The sequence below is a fragment of the Cibotium barometz genome, chromosome 2, assembly GCF_041138505.1.
Source record: "Cibotium barometz isolate CiBa-2024 chromosome 2, ASM4113850v1, whole genome shotgun sequence".
Taxonomy (NCBI): Eukaryota; Viridiplantae; Streptophyta; class Polypodiopsida; order Cyatheales; family Cibotiaceae; genus Cibotium; species Cibotium barometz.
The window spans coordinates 68,390,014-68,410,684 of record NC_141047.1 but is presented as its reverse complement, the minus strand read 5'-3'; the positions used below and the strand labels follow the sequence as shown (position 1 = coordinate 68,410,684).

Here is a 20,671-nt window from a genome sequence, read left to right as displayed (position 1 = left end):
GCAGCACTAATAGAAGAGCCACAACTCGTGGTTTTTCACTTAGAAGAAAGAGGTAAACCAGCAGCCTCCAATGGAATGAGGGAAGGCTGCAAATCTGAGGCTGAGGCAGGGGCTGATTGGGACTGTTTCTAGGCTGTGAATGAATGCTGAAATGAATATGAATGCTGAATTTTACCTTCACCAAAGTGAAGTAGCAAAACGATGAAGATAGGTATGCTGAAAACTGCTCCTATGCAAAAAACGCAAGGTAATCTAAAGGCTGAATGCTGTATGCTGATGCATTTAGGTTGATGAAGGGTTGAATGCTCATGCGTTGATGCTCCTAGATGCTGAAAGATGAAACGCTGAGGACTGAGGTGATGAATGCTTCAATCACTTATGCTCCTTGTGCTGAAGGCTCCAATCGTTGAAGGCTTGATTGCTGAATTATAATATGAATGATGGAATGATGCAAAGCATGTCTATTTATATGCACAAGTTGCTAGTCGACTAGCATTTAATGCTGGCCAACTGTAGCATAAAATGCTACACGACTTGTTCATGTAAAATAATGATTTTAAATGCTGTGAATTATGGGAAAAATACTGGAATAATACTGAATAATATTCAGATGCTTCTGCCATGGTCTATGTGGTCTTATGTGCCTATGGGATGGATGATATGCAAAATGCAACCACGAGTTGATGCAAACCCTAATGCTTCTACTGACTCTACATGCATGAATTAATCTCTTCACGTGGGTTAAGGGACTTGACTGACTGACTAACTTGCTATGGCTGAGGAATGACCTACGTAGCTCGTGCCTGACTTATCCTAGACTGAGGATTACAATGGGATCACGGCGTGCGACAAATATCATCCTAAAAGGGTACTAATACTGTACAATGTTGCACTAATGATGATGAGTCATCTTGTTACCATGCACTACAGTGCAGAGTGCATGTGACATTCCCTCCTGCTTAACTTGGCGGCAAGTTTAGGGCTTCCAAGTAGTCCGCCAACAACTGGGGGGTACTCTTGAAAGAACTCCTCGTCTAGCCAAACAACTTCGTGGGTACCTCGATCTCGGAACTTCGTATAGAACTGACGTATTCGTCGACCGGAACCATGCTTCCAACGATATCCCTCTGGCTCTCTCTTCTATTTTCCCTCTTGAGATTGATGCCTGGGAAGACTTCTAGTTTCATTTGTCTGTGATGGATGCTTGGCACTTACCATCCTTTGGATTGCGGCCAGATTCCCTACAGTTTTCTTGGGGTTTTCATCGTTAGCAGGGCAGGCTTTTGGAGAGATTAGACCGGTTTTATGTAGGCCAATGGGATGTTGATTTGGGTGGATATAGATCGTGGGACAGCTCTAACATGGAATAACATGGAATAAAATGTAATCACCAGGGTCCAGAAGAACCTTATAATTTGAACCCTTATCAAGTTAGATCTGAATCCACTCTTCTTTTCCTTTTTTTTTGGCCTGCCATAGGTAGGACTTAGTCTTTTAGACATACACTTCTCACAAGAAGGATATGAAGTCCTTATATATGGTTCTAGACATACTACATATAGTGTTAACCTTTTAAGCAGACATACTAACACCATAGAAACTCAAAGCAAAATATTAGCTTTATCATATGAAAATCAAGAATTGTGTCCGTCTACATGAAACTTATAGTGTTAAGCCATAAGTATATATAGAGTTGACATACAAGCGATCCATCCACTATAAAATGAGTCAACCCCCTCTTTAGTGTATCCATCCTACACCATATAAACCCTATCCAATTGGTAGACCCCTGTAAAACTCGCGAACCCCTCTATCAAGGTTGGACACTTGTAGAATAGGTGGACCTGTGTAAAAAGGGTTTACAGCAAAGACCCAGGTTAGAACCGCAGAAACTCATGTAAACATAGGAAAGCCCCACGTTAGAGTAGTAGACATCCATGTAACAATACCAAAGACCCATCTAACCATAGTAGAGACCCATATAATCCTGAAAGAGACCCATATAAAGATAGCAAATACCCATGTTAGAATAGAAGAGACCCATGTAAACATAGCAAAGACTCGTGTTAGAACAGTAGAGGCCCATGTCATCTTGGCAAAGTCTCATGTTAGAATAACGAAGACCCATCTCAACAAACTGGTCATCACACAAACATAGCAAAGACTCGTGTTAGAACAACAAAGGTCCATGTCATCTTGGCAAAGTCTCATGTTAGAACAATAAAGACCCATCTCAACAAACTGGTCATCAAACAAATAAAGTCTCTCTACTACGAGACCGAAGGAATGGAGATCTATGCAACAATCACATTCGAGACTTGCGTAATTATAAAATCTCTCCCCAAGAGACGAGAGTAATAAAGGTCTATGCCATAATCATATTAGAGACTCGTGTAATCATGAACAAATGCAGTTCCATGGAACAATTATATTCCAGTCCAGGTAACAATCATAGTAGAGACCCATGTAAGAATAGCAAAAATCCATCTAACCATAGTGGAGATCCATGTAATCATTAAGGAGACCCATGTAAACATAGCAAAGACCCATGTTAGAATCGCAGAGACCCACTCGATATTAGCGTACACTCCTCGAACCATAGCGACGATCCATGGAACAATCATAGTGGAGATCAATCTATTCCTATATCCATGTATTTATGGCGCAGATCCTCATAGAAATCATATGTAATTATGGAAGACATCCATTTCAACAAAGCGAACACCTGTGTTAGAGTAGTAAAGAACCATGTGTGATAATCTTAATGGAGACCCATATAATCATATTGGAGACCCATGTAGTCAAGGAAGACACCTATCTAAGCGTGGCCTGACTCATGTTAGAATCACAAAGTCCCATCTAAACATAGTGGTGACAAACAAAATCACTTTGATAGACGGAATGGAGATCCATGCAATAATCATATTAGAGACCTGTGAGCATTGCCAAGACCCGTGTTCGACCAGAAGAGACCCGTGTACTTATAGCCAAGACTAATCTAACTAGAGTGGTGATCCATTGAACAATCATCATAGATACAAATCTATTCCTGTGGATATGCATTTGTCTATGGAGCAGCTCTACATAATAATCGCAGTTGACAGCCATGTAAGTAAACAGATCCTATAAAAATATGGCAAACACCTCTGCCATAGTAGTAGAGACCTTATGCAGCGGATCTGCATAATCATCACAGTTGACAACCATGTAAGCACAGAGATGTATATAAATATATAGCAAACACCTCTGTCAGAGCAATAGAGACCCATGTGATGATGGCGGAGATGATTATGCAAGTACGTCAAAGACCCATGTAAGCAGGAAGGGAAACCATTTAATAATCTTACTATGGACCCATGTACTCATTGTGAAGACCCATGTGGTCAATGAAGGCACCAATTCCAAGCGTGGCAAAGACTCATGGTAGAGTTAAGCAGATTGTATAAGAACTGGACAATTGTATAAAGGCTTAAACCATTGTATAAAGGCTGGACCGTTTGTCAAAGGGATGGCTCATTTTATAAGAGCCCATTGTATAAGGATCCAATGTATAAGCCATGGACCCATCAGGGTGGCCTCATTGTCTAAGGCAATGGACCCATTGTATGAGGAGTGGACCGTTTGTGTAAGGGATGACCCATTGTATAAAGGGATGGACCGCTTTTATATGGGGTGGACCCTTGTATAAGGGATGAACCCATTGTATAAGGGGATGGACCGCTTTTATACGGGATGGACCCCTTGTATAAGGGATGGACCTATTGTATAAGCCATCGACCCACTTGGGTGGCGTCGTTGTATAAGGTAGTGGATCCAATGTGTAAGCCATTAGGGTGACCTCATTGTATAAGGCAATGGACCCATTAGGGTGGCCTCATTGTATAAGGCAATGGACCCATTGTATAAGCCATGGACCGTTTCTCAAGGGATTGGACCCATTGTATAACGACTGGGCCCATTGTATAAGGATTGGACCCATTGTATAAGGACTAGACCCATTGTATAATGCGCTCTTGAATGCCAAATCCAAAGTAGCCTATGTCGCTAAAGTTCTTCCTATAATCAGCTCATATGGGATGTATGGATTTGTCGGACAAAGCTAGTATTCCAAAGATATGTCCTTGAGAGGGTGAATCCTTTTGTCGATACAAACGCCGGTGACCTCATATATATAGGTAGTGGATCGTGTGACATGCAATCTTATCCAAATGCCATTGTATGGGGTGGGTCCATTAGATGAGGTGCACCCATAGTATAAAGTGGACCCATAATATGAGGAGGACCTATTGTATGGGTGGACCCATAATATGAGGCCGACCTATTGTTTGGGATGGACCCAATGTATGGGGTGGACCCATTATATGAGGTCCACCCCTTTTGAAATGGTTATGGACGCACTGTATGGGGTGGATCCATTAGATGAGGTGCGCCCATTGTATGGAGTGGACCCATACAATATGAAGCCGACCTATTGTATGGAGTGGACCCATTATATCATGTCCTACACTTATACAATGGATCCTGCATCCACGTATATGATGGCAATTGGATAACATTGCAGATCAAAACACATGGGTACATAAATGGGTCGACTACCTATATAAATGGGTCTACTATCTAATTGCTTGTGGGTAGAATCAGTGTGTTCTGAGGTATGAATGTACAAGTAAGCACATGCCACCTGTCACAACCTCTGGGGTTAGGGTTAACTTGGGTTGTGCTACTAATATGCCATACACTCTGCAGAGGTAGCTACCCTTTAGCTACCAGTGGCGGCTTGTGGGTATTGAAGTGTGTTCTGAGGCTGCACTGTCTCATGTATAGGAGAAACACATGCCACCTGTCATGGTACACATGGTAGGGTTCACTTAGGGGTGCTACCATAATGCAACACAGCATGGACCCCACTTTAATACACGAAACACTATTATTCAGCGAACAAACAAATTTAATAGAAACACTTATGAAAGACTGGACATTACACTTGAAACAATAAACTCTTGCAAATAGATAAATAATACAAAATTTAAAGTGGAGCCAGGTCGAGAAGAAGAGAAAGCAAGAGCGAGGAGGGTAAGGGAAGATGGTAAAGTTCCTGAAGCCCAACAAAGTGGTGGTGCTGCTGCAAGGCCGTTTTGCCGGCTACAAGGCTGTGATTGTCAAGAATTTTGACGATGGCAAGCAGGTCCACCCCTACGGTCACGCCCTGGTTGCTCGCATTGGCACCTACCCCCACAAGGCGATCAAAAATCTCTCTCAAAAGAAAATTGCCAAGCGGTCGCACTTGAAGCCATTCATTAGAGTTGTTAACTACAATCACATAGTGCCCACCACCAGATACAGCTTGGATGTGGACGAGGTGGCCGCATTGTATATAAAGAAGAGAGAGCAGGAGCAAGGAGGGTAAGGGAAGATGGTAAAGTTCCTGAAGCCCAACAAAGTGGTGGTGTTGCTGCAAGGCCGTTTTGCCGGCTACAAGGCTGTGATTGTCAAGAATTTTGACGATGGCACACAGGTCCACCCCTACGGTCACGCCCTGGTTGCTCGCATTGGCACCTACCCCCACAAGGTGATCAAAAATCTCTCTCAAAAGAAAATTGCCAAGCGGTCGCACTTGAAGCCGTTCATTAGAGTTGTTAACTACAATCACATAACCTCATTTTATAAGGTAGTGGACCCATTGTATAAGGACTGGGACCATTTGTCTAAGGGATGACCCATTTCATAAGGGCCCATTGTATAAGGACTCAACCCATTGTATAAGGGCTAGACCGTTTGTCTAATTCTTCCTTTTACCATTTACCAACCTCTTGTCACAGTGGCCATTTTGGAAACACACACAAGGATGTGCACATACACTTGGTTGTGCCTTGTAACTTGGACGTATAGCTAATTTAATGGACACATCCAAGCCAACAAGAACATCAAAACAAGTGCCATCCAAGCCATTGTACACATCTAAGCAAGTCGGATCTAAGCTAGTGGGCACATTCAAGCTACTTGCTAGAACTACTGACACGAAGGAGGCCAGTCAATATCTGTAAGGGAAGAGGGGCTGGTGATCTTGTCGCTTGGGTGCTGCAATGGCGACCCACTGGTAAATAAGAGGAAATATTTGATAGTTTTTTCTCAACAAGGGGCATGACCAGCAGATGTTGCAAGTCTTAGATGTGGCTTGCCCATGCATAAGCCCGGATCTACCATAGGGGATAAGGGATGACCCATTTCATTGTATAAGGACTGGACCATTGCCTCATATAATAATCCTTATACAATGGGTCCACTGCTTCATTGTATAAGGCAATGGACCCATTGTATAAGGTTTAAACCGTTTGTCTAAGGGATGATCCATTTCATAAGGGCCCATTGTATAAGGATTGGACCCATTGTATAAGGGCTGGATCCATTGTATAAGGGCTAGACCCATTGTATAAGATCTCGACCCATTGTATAAGGGCTGAAGGATTGGACCCATTGTATAAGGGCTTGACCGTTTGTCTAAGGGATGACCCATTTCACGAATAGAGAGAGAGGGAGATTGGACCATTTGTGTAGGGAATGACCCATTTCATAAGAGCCCATTGTATAAGGACTGGACCCATTGTATAAGGGTTGGAAAACCATTAGAATAGACCCAGTATACATAGTGGACCCTATGTGAACCCTACCCTGACAGGTGGCATGTGTTGCTCCTATACATGAGACAGTGTAGCCTTAGAACACACTTCAATACCCACAAGCCACTGGTAGCTAAAGGGTAGCTACCTCTGTAGTGTGCATGGCATATTAGTAGCACAGCCCAAGTTAACCCTAACCCCAGAGGTTGTGAGACAGGTGGCATGTTCATGTACGTTCATACCTCAAAACACAGTGATTCTACCCACAAGCAATTATATAGTGGACCCATTTATATAGGTAGTCGACCCATTTATATACCCATGTTTTTTGATCTACAATGTTATCCAATTGCCATTATATACGTGGATGCATTCTATCAGGTTTCCAATAGGGCAGACCCATTGTATATTGGGATGGACCCCTTGTGTATGGGATGGACCCATTCTATAAGGGTAGTGGAGCCAATAGTGGACCCATATGAGAGAGATTCAATGAAGCCATTACCTTAAGGATTTCTCGTTTCCCTTGTTGTGCCTTGGCTGGAAACAAAGAGAGGTTACAGGTTTTGTAACCCAAGCTTTTGGTGCCCTTTACTTTCCACTGTAAATATGCCTCCCTTTAGAAGGAAGAATCCAACATTTCCTTCAGTTACTTTGTGAATGGATAGCCGGGATACTCAATCTTGGGTTATTATATAAGGGGATGCACCCATTGTATAAGCTATTGTATAAGGGAATGGACCCATTGTATACGGAGATGGACCACTTTTATATGGGGATGGACCCATTGTATAAGACAATGGACCTATTTTATAGGGTGTCCACATTGTATAAGACACTGGATCCATTGTATAAGCCACGGACCCACTTGGGTGGCCTCATTGTATAAGGCAATGGACCCATTTGTAAAAGGACTGGACCGTTTGTCTAAGGGATGATCCATTTCATAAGGGCCCATTGTATAAGGATTGGACCCATTGTATAAGGACTGGACCCATTATATAAGGACTGGACCGTTTGTCTAAGGGATCACACATTTCATAAGGGCCCATTGTATAAGGATTGGACCCATTGTATAAGGGCTAGGGACCCATACACAAGTGGATATATATATGTGTAAAGTGGACCTATATAAGGGTAGTGGAGCTGTTTTAAGTAGTGGACCGACTTTTATAGGTAATGGACCCATATGTATATATAATGAACCCAATGTATAAATGGATATATATATGTATAGGTAGTGAATCTTCTCAGACCTTCTTAATTTTTGACCTCCTTATGCCCTACCTTTTGACCTGAATGTGGTATTATGGGTGTGTGAGATTGGTACCAGAGTATATACAAGGATGGAAGTGTGTCATGTGGTTATACCCATACACTCATTTGTATATAACAACAAAACTCGACACCATTGTGCGACACCATTGTTGGTGTGTCCGCTAAATAAATTTCTTATATGCATGTCATAATAATAATGTAGACAAGGATACGTATTGTAGGAGGGGTGGACCCAGTATACATATGTGGACCCATCATATAAGGGCTGGAAAACCATTATATAAACAACATGAGAAACCTGAACATAATTTAAAGAGCCATGTGGAAGATTTGAAGTATTAGAGGGCTTTAGCCACATGGGGTGGATGCATTCTATGGGGTTTCCAATAGGGCAGACCCATTGTATAATGGGATGGACCCCTTGTGTATGGGGTGGACCCAATGTATAAGGGTAGTGGAGCCAGTAGTGGACCCATATTTATGGGTAGTGGACCCATACACAAGTGGATATATATATCTGTAAAGTGGACCTATATAAGGGTAGTGGAGCCGTTTTAAGTAGTGGATCCATTTATATAGGTAATGGACCCATATGTATAGATATTGAACCCAATGTTTAAATGGATATATATATGTATAGGTAGTGGATCTTGTCAGACCTTCTTAATTTTTGACCTCGTTATGGCCTGCCTTTTGACCTGCATGTGGCATTATGGGTGTGTGAGATTGGAACCAGAGTATATACAAGGATGGAAATGTGTCATGTGGTTCTCGTATGCATGTACATCATCAATATAATGTAGACAAGGATACATATTGTAGAAGAAGTGGACCCAGTATACATATGTCGACCCATTATACAACGGTTGGAAAAACATTATATATACAACATGAGAAACCTAAACACAATTTAAAGAGCCATGTGGAAGACTGGACCCATTGTATAAGGGCTGGACCCTTTGTCTACGAGATGATCCATTTCATAAGGGCCCATTGTATTAGGCGGTGGACCCATTGTATAAGGGTTGGACCATTTGTCTAATGGATGACCCATTTTATAACCATTTCACAAGGGGTGGACCTCATATAATGGGTCCACCCCATACAATGCGTCCACCGCAAACAATGGGTCCACCCCATACAATAGGTCGGCCTCAAACAATGGGTCCATCCCATACAATGCGCCCAGTGCATACAATGGGTCCACCCAATACAATATGTTGGCCTCATACAATGGGTCCACCCCATACAATAGATCCACCTCAAATTATGGGTCCACTCCATATAATGGATGCACCTCATCTAGTGGGTCCACCCCATACAATGGCATTTGGATGGGATTGCATCTCAACATACAAGGAGGTCTCACCAGATCCACTACCTATACATATGAGGTCACGAGCATTTGCATCGACAAAAGGATTCACCCTCTCAAGGACATATCTTTGGAACACTAGCCTTGTCCGACAAATCCATACATCCCATATGAGTTGATTACGAAGCGACATAGGCTACTTTGGATTTGGCATTCAAGAGCACATTATACAATGGGTCCAGTCCTTATACAATGGGTCCACAGCTGGCAAATGAGAGAGGAAAATAATATGTATAGGTAGATGGCACATATGTAGAGTGGAGCCATGTATATAGATAGAGGACGCATATAGATAGGTAGTGGAACCATTTATCGATAATGGACACATTGACATAGGTAGTTGACCCATATTTATAGGTAGTTTTGACCTTATGCTCTGTGGTTTGACCTACAATCTCATCCAATTGCTATTGTAAGGGATTGGTCCACCACCCCTTAACGATGGGTCCATTATTTTGGCTCCACAATATGTTCCATTGGGTCCACCCTTTTGGTGCACAATGTATCAGTTGTAGATAATGTATAGTATCTGGATTCCAAGCGCATTTTACAATGGGCCCTTATGAAATGGATCATCCCTTAGACAAATGGTTTAATTCTTATACAATGGGTCCATTGCCTTATACAATGAGGCAATGGACCCATTGTATAAGGATCATTGTATGAGGCAATGGTCCAGTCCTTATACAATGAAATGGGTCATCCCTTAGACAAATTGTCCAGCCCTTATACAATGGGTCCAATCCTTATACAATGGGCCCTTATGAAATGGATCATCCCTTAGACAAACGGTCCAGTCCTTTTACAAATGGGTCCATTGCCTTATACAATGAGGCCACCCAAGTGGGTCCGTGGCTTATACAATGGATCCAGTGTCTTATACAATGTGGACACCCTATAAAATAGGTCCATTGCCTTATACAATGGGTCCATCCCCATATAAAAGTGGTCCATCCCCGTATACAATGGGTCCATTCCCTTATACAATAGCTTATACAATGGGTGCATCCCCTTATATAATAACCCAAGATTGAGTATCCCGGCTATCCATTCACAAAGTAACTGAAGGAAATGTTGGATTCTTCCTTCTAAAGGGAGGCATATTTACAGTGGAAAGTAAAGGGCACCAAAAGCTTGGGTTACAAAACCTGTAACCTCTCTTTGTTTCCAGCCAAGGCACAACAAGGGAAACGAGAAATCCTTAAGGTAATGGCTTCATTGAATCTCTCTCTTGCCCAATCTGATCCAACAAATTCACTACATCCCCTATGGTGGGTCTCTTCACAAGATCCGGGCTTATGCATGGGCAAGCCACATCAAAGACTTGCAACATCTGCTGGTCATGCCCCTTGTTGAGCAAAAGACTATCAAATATTTCCTCTGATTTACCAGTGGGTCGCCATTGCAGCACCCAAGCGACAAGATCACCAGCCCCTCTTCCCTTACAGATATCGACTGGCCTCCTTCGTGTCAGCAATTCTAGCAGAACTACCCAATTCCCTTACAGATATCGACTAGCCTTGGTGTTGCATTCAATGCATGGCCGTACTTTGGCGGAATGTATCCCAGCATACCGACCACATCTGTTGTCACATGTGTATCTGTTGACATCATCAGCCTTGCCAACCCAAAATTGGTTAAATGTGCTTGGAACTTCTCATCCAATAATATATTGTTGGATTTAATATCTCTATGAACAACATGAGGATCACAAACCTGGTGAAGGTATGCCAGCCCATGTGCTGAACCTTGTGCTATCTTCAACCGTGTTGGCCAGTCCAGGCAGGTGCCACACTCATGAAGCCAAGAATCAAGGCTACCATTCTCTATGTATGAGTACAATAGCAGCCTGTCGTTCCCGACTTGTAGATAGCCTTGTAAAGGGACTAGATTCTTATGATGAGCTTTGGATAGAGTCTCCACTTCAACTTGAAACTCCCGCTCCATCTGTCCACAGTCACCAGTAACTTTCTTGATTGCAAGCTTTGAACCATCTGTCAAGTCTGCCCTGTACAATGAGCAAGTTCGAACAAGGATGGCAATCCTGCTAGTTGATGCCCTCTTTGAGAAAGGGGCAAGAGCTGTTGCCCTGCTTTTGTTTTGGCATGGATTAGATAAGGGTGGCCCACACAGACCACCATTGCCTTCATAGCTTTTGCTAGAAAATGTTGAGAACTGATAACCCTGAGGTATTGTGCCCACCAATTGATTGTGTGACACATTGAACTCAGAAAGGAAGGTGAGGTTTGAGAGAGACAGGAATACTGCCATTCAACCTGTTCCTTGACAAATCTAGAAGCTCAAGGTCTGTCATGCTTGCCATTGTCTCAGGAATATTCCCCGACAAATTATTGAACTGAGATCCATATTGAGGAGCATTTGCAATGCACCCACCTGGGGAGGTATGGACCCTGCCAGCATGTCGTGGGAGAGAGAGATCGAGGGAGGAAATGCAAATATTTGAGCGTACTTCAGCTCCAGAGAATCCTGTTTATGCTTGATCGCAAGGTTGTTCACCATTGTCTGCAATCGTGTCAAGCTCTTGTCTCCATGCGTCAAAGTGGGCAGCAAGTCCTTGGCCTCTAGAGGTCTTGCGCTTCTTCTAGTCCTCGTCCTCTACTTCTTTCGCTAAGCTGGTAGCTGCTGTGCTGATGAATTGTACCAGCTAGGTTTTTTTTAGGGTTAGGGTTTCGGGGGGAGAGAGAGAGAGAGAGAGAGAGAGAGAGAGAGACAGAGAAGGCACGATGCTCAATTCTTTCCCTCGTTGTCTCTGCATGCACCTGTACCTCTTCGTTTACTACCACCTGGTCATGATTGAACTGCCATGTGCTACCTCGCCTATGAAACTAGGAGTAATATTGGAAACCAGGACCCTTAGCTATTTCTTAGGCTAAGGTTTGGATTCGAAAATGTAATGTGCCGACCCCTCCCAAGGCTACCTGGCCCTAATAAGTGCAAGCCAAATATTTATTCCCAGAAAGGAGACCCAATTTTTTAAATATTTAATTGTTCAATGGATAAATTAGGTAGATTCGTTTTTAAATTTTGTTGTTAGTAATCACCCGGACAGTAGTCGAGTGGATTTCGACGTCTCATTTGAAACCCAAGGTTACGGGTTCGAGCGTCGCTGGCTACGTGTGGGATGATACCTAGCCCTTAGGGACTGTTCCTGTGTTTCCCCAAGATGGCTGCCTCTACCATACGAGGTTGGGTGTGTGTGCGCGTTGTAATTTCAAAGTTCAAGTCTTCTACCAACAAAAAATAATAATAATAATAATTTGTTGTTAGGAGAAAGGGAAACGGAGGGGGTTTGCTAAAATCATTTCTTTGGGGTGCGCTTAAAATACGTGGCCTACGTGAGGGGAAAAGCGGCAGGCCAGGTGTCATCCCCCCCCCTCCTCTCTCTCTCTCTCTCTCTCTCTCTCTCTCTCTCAACTCAGGACGCCGTCGCCCATCTCTGCAGAGCTTCTGAGGCGCTTCTACAACAGCCCTAATGGTCCTACCTAGTCCTTGTAGGGCAGCCCTTTGAGGCGCATGGTCCTACCTAGTCCTTGTAGGGCAGCCCTCTGAGGCGCATGAGCCACCCTTAGAACACTAATCGCCGTGTCAGAATAACTTCCATGCTTGGAGGTTCAGGTTCTCACAAATTTCCTGATGGGAAAGGGTTACTGCTGGGACTACAAAGAAGGTAAGCATGAAGAGGCACCGGAGATACCGAAGATCAATCCGACTCCTGCAGACGTGAAAGAGTTCAAGGATTAGAACCAAGGAGCCAGAAAAGTTATGTATTGGCTCTCTATCAGTATACAAGACACCATGATTGGGCACATACAGGATGCCAAGTCCCCCAAGGAGGCGTGGAACACCTTAGTAAAACTCTATGAAACGAGACTAGATCCAAAAAGTGAGCAAAACTGACCCAAAAATGGTCAAAAATTGACCAAACTGATCTGGAAAATTCTAGAATCCTCACAGAGCGAGCGTTGCTTCTTGGAACACTAATCAGCTGCCTGGACCATCTGTGTGTATGGTGTGCTGGCTCGAAATCTTGCGTTCATTGGCAGCCCCTCACCGTGGTGTTTCTTCTTCTCTATCTTATGCACTCAGGTTACTAGTGTGTCTGAAGGCCGATATAATGCAGTTGCTAGCTGGTTTTCTGGATCATGCATGCCCCATTTGGTCTGCTCATTGTATGCCAGTACTCCGTTGCAATCGAGTCTATTTACTACTCTCTTTGGTGGCCGGTATGCATTACACAAATACCTTCCTGAGAATGGTGGCATTGTTTGGTAGGCAATATATTTGGTGGTTAAATAGGATTTCTCTCTCTGTCTTGTGCTTCTTCGGCTTGTTGCCGCCGTACTCAGTCATTGTGACTGATGCGCAGGCATATTCTGTTCTATGAATAGCAGCGTACTCGGTCTCTGCGCGGGTGCATAGGGCAGCCCTAATGAGAAACTCGAGATCCGACCTGGACTCTTTATCTGAAATGGAGAAGGGAATGCTCTACGAGCTGCACATCCTTCTCTGAACGAATCGGGAGCATGGCAAAGGGCAGTTCAGGTGCAGGTATCGTAACTGCATCCCCCGCAATGGCAAAAGGTATCGTGACGTAACGAAGATAAACACCCACATGGCAAATGGTCATGGATGGGTGCAGCTTTACCCGAAGTTAAGCACCCACAGGCCCGATGGATTAAAGAACTGGAAGCGGCATTATCTCGAGTGGATTAAAGATATGCCTGTAGATGTCGAAAAAGATATGCCTGAAGATGTCGACGAAAAATATATGCCTGACAGTACAGGTGCATTTAAAGATGAACAGGTGCATGTGCCCACAAACAGGGCCAGGCGAAGTGAGATGCCTTCAAAAAAGTATAAAATTAGTGAAGCAAGGCAAAGGGTAAGATTTTCGGATAAGATGCCTTCAAAAAAGGCCAAACCAAGTGAAGCAATTGACATCCAAAGGGTGTGAAGTCTCTTCTTGACAACATCAGTTTGAGGTTTACTGAAGTGGTTAAGGATATGCAAGCCGACTTAGAAACTGTGAAGGGTTTGCTTTCTGATATGCGAGCCGACACGGAATCTGTGAAGGCATCTAATATGGTTCCTCCCGACATGGAAACTGCGAAGGCATCTAATACGGTTCCTCGTATGCGAGCCGACATAAGAAGGATGGTGGGACAGGACCAGCATGAAAAGACACCTTGGGCAGGGACGCATGTGGAAAGCCCTCTTGGGCAGGGAAATGCTCTGATTTCAGCATGTGCAAAGAAGCACTTAGATGCTTTTGGCAGATGCGACTTGAAGGTTTTACACCAACAGTTGTTACATTGGTTTGCTGCTTAAAAGCCTGTAGTGGTCTAGGAGACCCAGATCAAAGCCAAATATTAGATGCAGAGGTGACCAGACATGGATTAGAGGAGGACCTTTTTGTTGGGAGTGCCTTAATTGACTTGCATGTCCAATGCGGTTTTCTTGAGAAAGCAGAGGAAGTGTTTCATAAGCTTCCCACTCGAAATGTAGTTTCTTGGACTGCACTGATTAGAGGATACATAGAGCAGGGTCGTGCTGAGGAGGCACTTGGCCATTTTGAGCAGATGCAGGAGGAGGGCATCTTTCCAGATGCAGTAGCATTTCTTTGTGCGCTAAAAGCTTGTATCTTACTAGGGACTTTGGACAAAGGCCAGAAACTACATGGTGACATATCAAGAGAGGGACTTGACAAGGATCTTCTCCTCGGTTGCACCTTGATTGACATGTACAATAGATTCAGCTTGCTAGATAAAGCACATGACGCTTCTGACAAACTTCCGAACAATGTGGAATACATTAATGCGAGCATTTGCAGACCGTGAGCAGGGGACAAAAGCCATAAAACTAAATTAATTATAGATGGTTTTTAACATTTAGTAGAAATTCTAGAAAGCTATGTGCCATTGCAAAAATTAGACAGCATGAACGATCGTCCATGAGATTCAATCAAAGAAAAATTGAGACAAGAAAGACCAACAGAAGGCTGATAAGTAACAATCGAAAGAACAATCCAAGTATACGACTTTGAAGAACTAAGAGAGAGAGAAAGAGAGAGAGAGAGGGGAGACAATTCTATCTAGTCACAAAGCACGCAACTCCAGTATGAGAAGAGAGAGCACTTATCCAAATTACCCGAGAGCGCACAGCACAACTATTGCAGGTTGGTTGATGACAGTATTGAGTTGTGTGGGTAGAAGCTGAGGCACAAACAATTTTAAAGAAAGAGAGAGTGATATATATATGTATACATATATATATATATAGAGAGAGAGAGAGAGGGAGAAGAATAGTCGACACGGAAGTAGAAATTCTAAACTTGGAGAGTATCTTCGTAAAGTTTGTCATTTTTTAACAAGCACTTGAAATCTCTCTCTCTCTCTCTCTCTCTCTCTCTCTCTCTCTCTCTCTCTCTTTTTAAATTAAGAAACCACCGGGCTTTGACCCATTCATATTACTCAAAATGCCAAAATGGCAATTACATAGTATCACGGCTGAAAAACGGGGGGAAAAACCCCTCAGGGTACAACAATAGGCACAAAAGGAGGGGAAAAGTGTCCCGTCCCATCAAACATAAAAGAACTGCAGAGTGACGACCAAAGCCCTAGAGGGCTCTTGTGTAAAGCTGCTACAGGCGGCACAGATCTGCCGAACACCATTCCCGCAGGGGCATCCAACGATGTCGCAATGGAGCACTTGAAACTCTTCACACAGCCCACCGTTTCGGGCTTTGCTTGAACACATTGGCCCAGCCAATCACACCGCGGCGGGAAGTGACTGCCGAGTAGAGACGAGGTCACAGCATGGAGGTAGAGGCTCAGCTAGGGTCGCAGTCCTGTTTCGGGAGGAGCTACAGCCACTACTGCACATTGCCCGGAGAGATGAGCAGGCCAGATACATGTGGGTGAGACTGAGAGCGGAGATCGGCAGATTCCTCTACATTGCCATTTGCTACTTTGCTCCTAGCACATCAGTCTACGCTGCACCTTGAGGGGAGTCCCCATTTTCAGTGTTAGATGAGAATATATGGAAGTTTTCCAAGGATGGAGATATCATCCTTCTTGGAGACTTCAATGCATGCACGGGCAACTGCCAGACAGTTTTTTATGACACCTCAGAGGAGATGCTGAGAGAGCTAGACATCAGTGACATGGGGCTTGACAGAGATTCACAGGATGAGCAGTGCACTGAGTATGGACGACACCTGATAGATATGAGGACTACGCATGGTCTAGCCATCTTGAATGGCATACACAGCTTCCCTGCAGCGAGAGGTTTTACATGCTTTCCACACAGACATGGGGCTAGTACAGTGGATTATGTCATGGCTCAGCCGAGCTTTATCTCTAGTATTTGGGACCTCACAGTTGGACCTAGACCTGTTGGAGTGGCAGTTGATCATGCCCTTGTGACATTGACCATCTCTTTCCAGTTGAGTACAGTGCAACTGCCACAAGCAGTAGTTCCTACCCGCTACACCTTTACCCGAGAGACAGACTCTGTTTACATAGGTGGGATCTACAGATGCCTGTGCAATGAGGAGCCAGGACGACCTCTAGAGGAGCTTACTTCTATACTGACATAGACATTAGATGATGCAGCAGTAGAGGCATATCCACACACCCATCCTAGGCAGAGACGACGTTCTGGGAGCATGCCCCAAAACAGATGGTATGATGAGGAGTGCCGCGAGACGAGAGCCAAACTTCAGAGAGAGGTGCTTATGAGAGATATCACTCATAGACAGTCACAGATTGCCTTCCGACGCATAGTGCGGCAGAAGAAGAGGGCATTTTTGGCTCGACTAGAGCAGGATCTATATCAGCTTTTTTTGAGCCAGGATTTAGGCGAGGCATGGCGACTCTTCCATGAGCACTCTTCTCCTCCGGCCATTACTTCTACAGAGGATTGGGGCAGATCAAGGAGAAGCATACACATCTCTCTCTCTCTCTCTCTCTCTCTCTCTCTCTCTCTCACACACACACACACATCCTGCATGCCTGCATCTTAATGCCATATCCAAAAAAAAGTGAGAAAATAAAAAGAAAGCAGTTACCTTCTTTGTAATCCTGCCCCGTTTTAGAGAGGCCCGCAGCCACATTAAAAGCCAAACGCTTGTCAAATTCCGGAAAAACGGTTGACATAGCCTTGACATTGTGGTCGTCCTCAAACCACACCGCGGTCGGTAATCCTTCGCCACTCGGACCCCCTGCACAACTACCTCGTTGTTATTTGGAAAGAACTCAAGGAGATTGCTCCTGACGTCTGCTACGACCGCCCTTGTCCTATCCTCTGATGCGGAGGATGACCTTTTTCCCCTGTCAGAGGATAGAGAGACACCTGATGACCTTTTCCGGTGACCCTTTGTGGGCGTATCCATCATGTTCGCTCCTGACAAAGCTCTTGTGACTGAATCCAACCCCGCTCGGTTCTGCTGCTCTGCAATTCTCTTCGAGAAAATGGACCCATTTGTATAAGGAAATCAGAGCAGTAAACATAGGAAAGCCCCACGTTAGAGTAGTAGACATCCATGTAACAATACCAAAGACCTATCTAACCATAGTAGAGACCCATATAATCCTGAAAGAGACCCATATAAAGATAGCAAATACCCATGTTAGAATAGTAGAGACCCATATAATCCTGAAAGAGACCCATACCCATGTTAGAATAGAAGAGACCCATGTAAACATAGCAAAGACTCGTGTTAGAACAGTATAGGCCCATGTCATCTTGGCAAAGTGGACCCATATTTATGGGTAGTGGACCCATTTCTATTGGTAAGGGACCATACACAAGTGGATATATATATGTGTAAAGTAGGGTAGTGGAGCTGTTTTAAGTAGTGGACTGATTTTTATCGGTAATATGTATATATAATGAACCCAATGTATAAATGGATATATATATGTATAGGTAGTGGATCTTCTCAGACCTTCTTAATTTTTAACCTTCTTATATATATAAGAAGGTCTGAGAAGATCCACTACCTATACATATATATATCCATTTATACATTGGGTTCATTATATATACATATGGGTCCATTACCTATAAAAATCGGTGCACTACTTAAAACAGCTCCACTACCCTTATATAGGTCCACTTTACACATATATATATCCACTTGTGTATGGGTCCCTTACCAATAGAAATGGGTCCACTACCCATAAATATGGGTCCACTTTGCCAAGATGACATGGGCCTCTCTTGTTCTAACACGAGTCTTTGCTATGTTTACATGGGTCTCTTCTATTCTAACATGGGTATTTGCTATCTTTATATGGGTCTCTTTCAGGATTATATGGGTCTCTACTATGGTTAGATGGGTCTTTGGTATTGTTACATGGATGTCTACTACTCTAACATGGGGCTTTCCTATGTTTACTGCTCTGATTTCCTTATACAAATGGATCTATTTCCTTGAAGAGAATTGCAGAGCAGCAGAACCGAGCGGGGTTGGATTCAGTCACAAGAGCTTTGTCAGGAGCGAACATGATGGATACGCCCACAAAGGGTCACCGGAAAAGGTCATCAGATGTCTCTCTATCCTCTGACAGGGGAAAAAGGTCATCCTCCACATCAGAGGATAGGACAAGGGCGGTCGTAGCAGACGTCAGGAGCAATCTCCTTGAGTTCTTTCCAAATAACAACGAGGTAGTTGTGCAAGGGGTCCGAGTGGCAAAGGATTTATTGACCGCGGTGTGGTTTCAGGTCGACCACAATGTCAAGGCTATTTCAACCGTTTTCCCGGAATTTGATAAGCGTTTGGCTTTTAATGTGGCTGCGGGCCTCTCTAAAACGGGACAGGATTACAAAGAAGGTAACTGCTTTCTTTTTATTTTCTCACTTGTTTTTGGATATGGCATTAAGATGCAGGCATGCAGGATGTGTGTGTGTGTGTGTGTGTGTGTGTGTGTGTGTGAGAGAGAGAGAGAGAGAGAGAGAGAGAGAGAGAGAGAGAGAGAGAGATGTGTATGCTTCTCCCTGATCTGCCCCAATCCTCTGTAGAAGTAATGTCCGCAGGAGAGGAGTGCTCATGGAAGAGTCGCCATGCCTCGCCTAAATCCTGGCTCAAAAAAAGCTGATATAGATCCTGCTCTAGTCGAGCCAAAAATGCCCTCTTCTTCCGCCGCACTATGCGTCGGAAGACAATCTGTGACTGTCTATGAGTGATATCTCCCATAAGCACCTCTCTCTGAAGTCTGGCTCTCGTCTCGCGGCACTCCTCATCATACCATCTGTTCTGGGGCATGCTCCCAGAACGTCGTCTCTGCCTAGGATGGGTGTGTGGATATGCCTCTGTTGCTGCATCATCTAATGTTTGTCAATATAGAAGTAAGCTCCTCTAGAGGTCGTCCTGGCTCCTCATGGCACAGGCATCTGTAGATCCCATCTATGTAAACAGAGTCTGTCTCTCGGGTAAAGGTGTAGCGGGTAGGAACTACTGCCTGTGGCATATGCACTGTACTAAACTGGAAAGAGATGGTCAATGTCACAAGGGCATGATCAATTGCCACTCCAACAGGTCTAGGTCCAACTGTGAGCTCCCAAATACTAGAGATAAAGCTCGGCTGAGCCATGACAGAATCCACTGTACTAGCCCCATGTCTGTGTGGAAAGCATGTAAAACCTCTCGCTGCAGGGAATCTGTGTATGCCATTCAAGATGGCTAGACCATGCGTAGTCCCCATATCTATCAGGTGTCGTCCATACTCAGTGCACTGCTCATCCTGTGAATCTCTGTCAAGCCCCATGTCACTAGTGTCTAGCTCTCTCAGCATCTCCTCTGAGGTGTCATAAAAAACCGTCTGGCAGTTGCCCGTGCGGGCATTGAAGTCTCCAAGAAGGATCATATCTCCATCCCTGGAAAACTTCCATATATTCTCATCTAACACTGAAAATGGGGACTCCCCTCGAGGTGCAGCGTAGGCTGATGTGCTAGGAGCAAAGTAGCAAATGGCAATGTAGAGGAATCTGTCGATCTCCGCTCTCAGTCTCACCCACATGTATCTGGCCTGCTCATCTCTCCAGACAATGTGCAGTAGTGGCTGTAGCTCCTCCCGAAACAGGACTGCGACCCTAGCTGAGCCTCTACCTCCATGCTGTGACCTCGTCTCTACTCGGCAGTCACTTCCTACCGCAGTGTGATTGGCTGGGCCAATGTGTTCAAGCAAAGCCCGAAACGGTGGCCTGTGTGAAGAGTTTCAAGTGCTCCATTGCGACATCGTTGGATGCCCCTGCGGGAATGGTGTTCGGCATATCTGTGCCGCCTGTAGCAGCTTTACACAAGAGCCCTCTAGGGCTTTGGTCGTCACTCTGCAGTTCTTTTATGTTTGATGGGACGAGACACTTTTCCCCTCCTTTT

The 20,671-nt window shown here is 44.3% G+C and overlaps 1 protein-coding gene and 3 pseudogenes across 1 annotated transcript in view; 1 reads left to right on the top strand and 3 right to left on the bottom strand.

Moving 5' to 3' along the window:
* The window catches only part of LOC147641396 (5'-adenylylsulfate reductase-like 3), a 70,111-nt gene that overhangs the window by 14,577 nt on the left and 34,863 nt on the right, over nt 1-20,671 (bottom strand). The gene's annotated exons all lie outside the window — the stretch shown is intronic.
* On the bottom strand, nt 10,189-11,541 carry LOC147641399 (phytosulfokine receptor 1 pseudogene; annotated as a pseudogene).
* Nucleotides 15,803-17,212, top strand: LOC147641398 (uncharacterized; annotated as a pseudogene).
* LOC147641397 (uncharacterized) lies at nt 17,921-20,422 on the bottom strand (annotated as a pseudogene).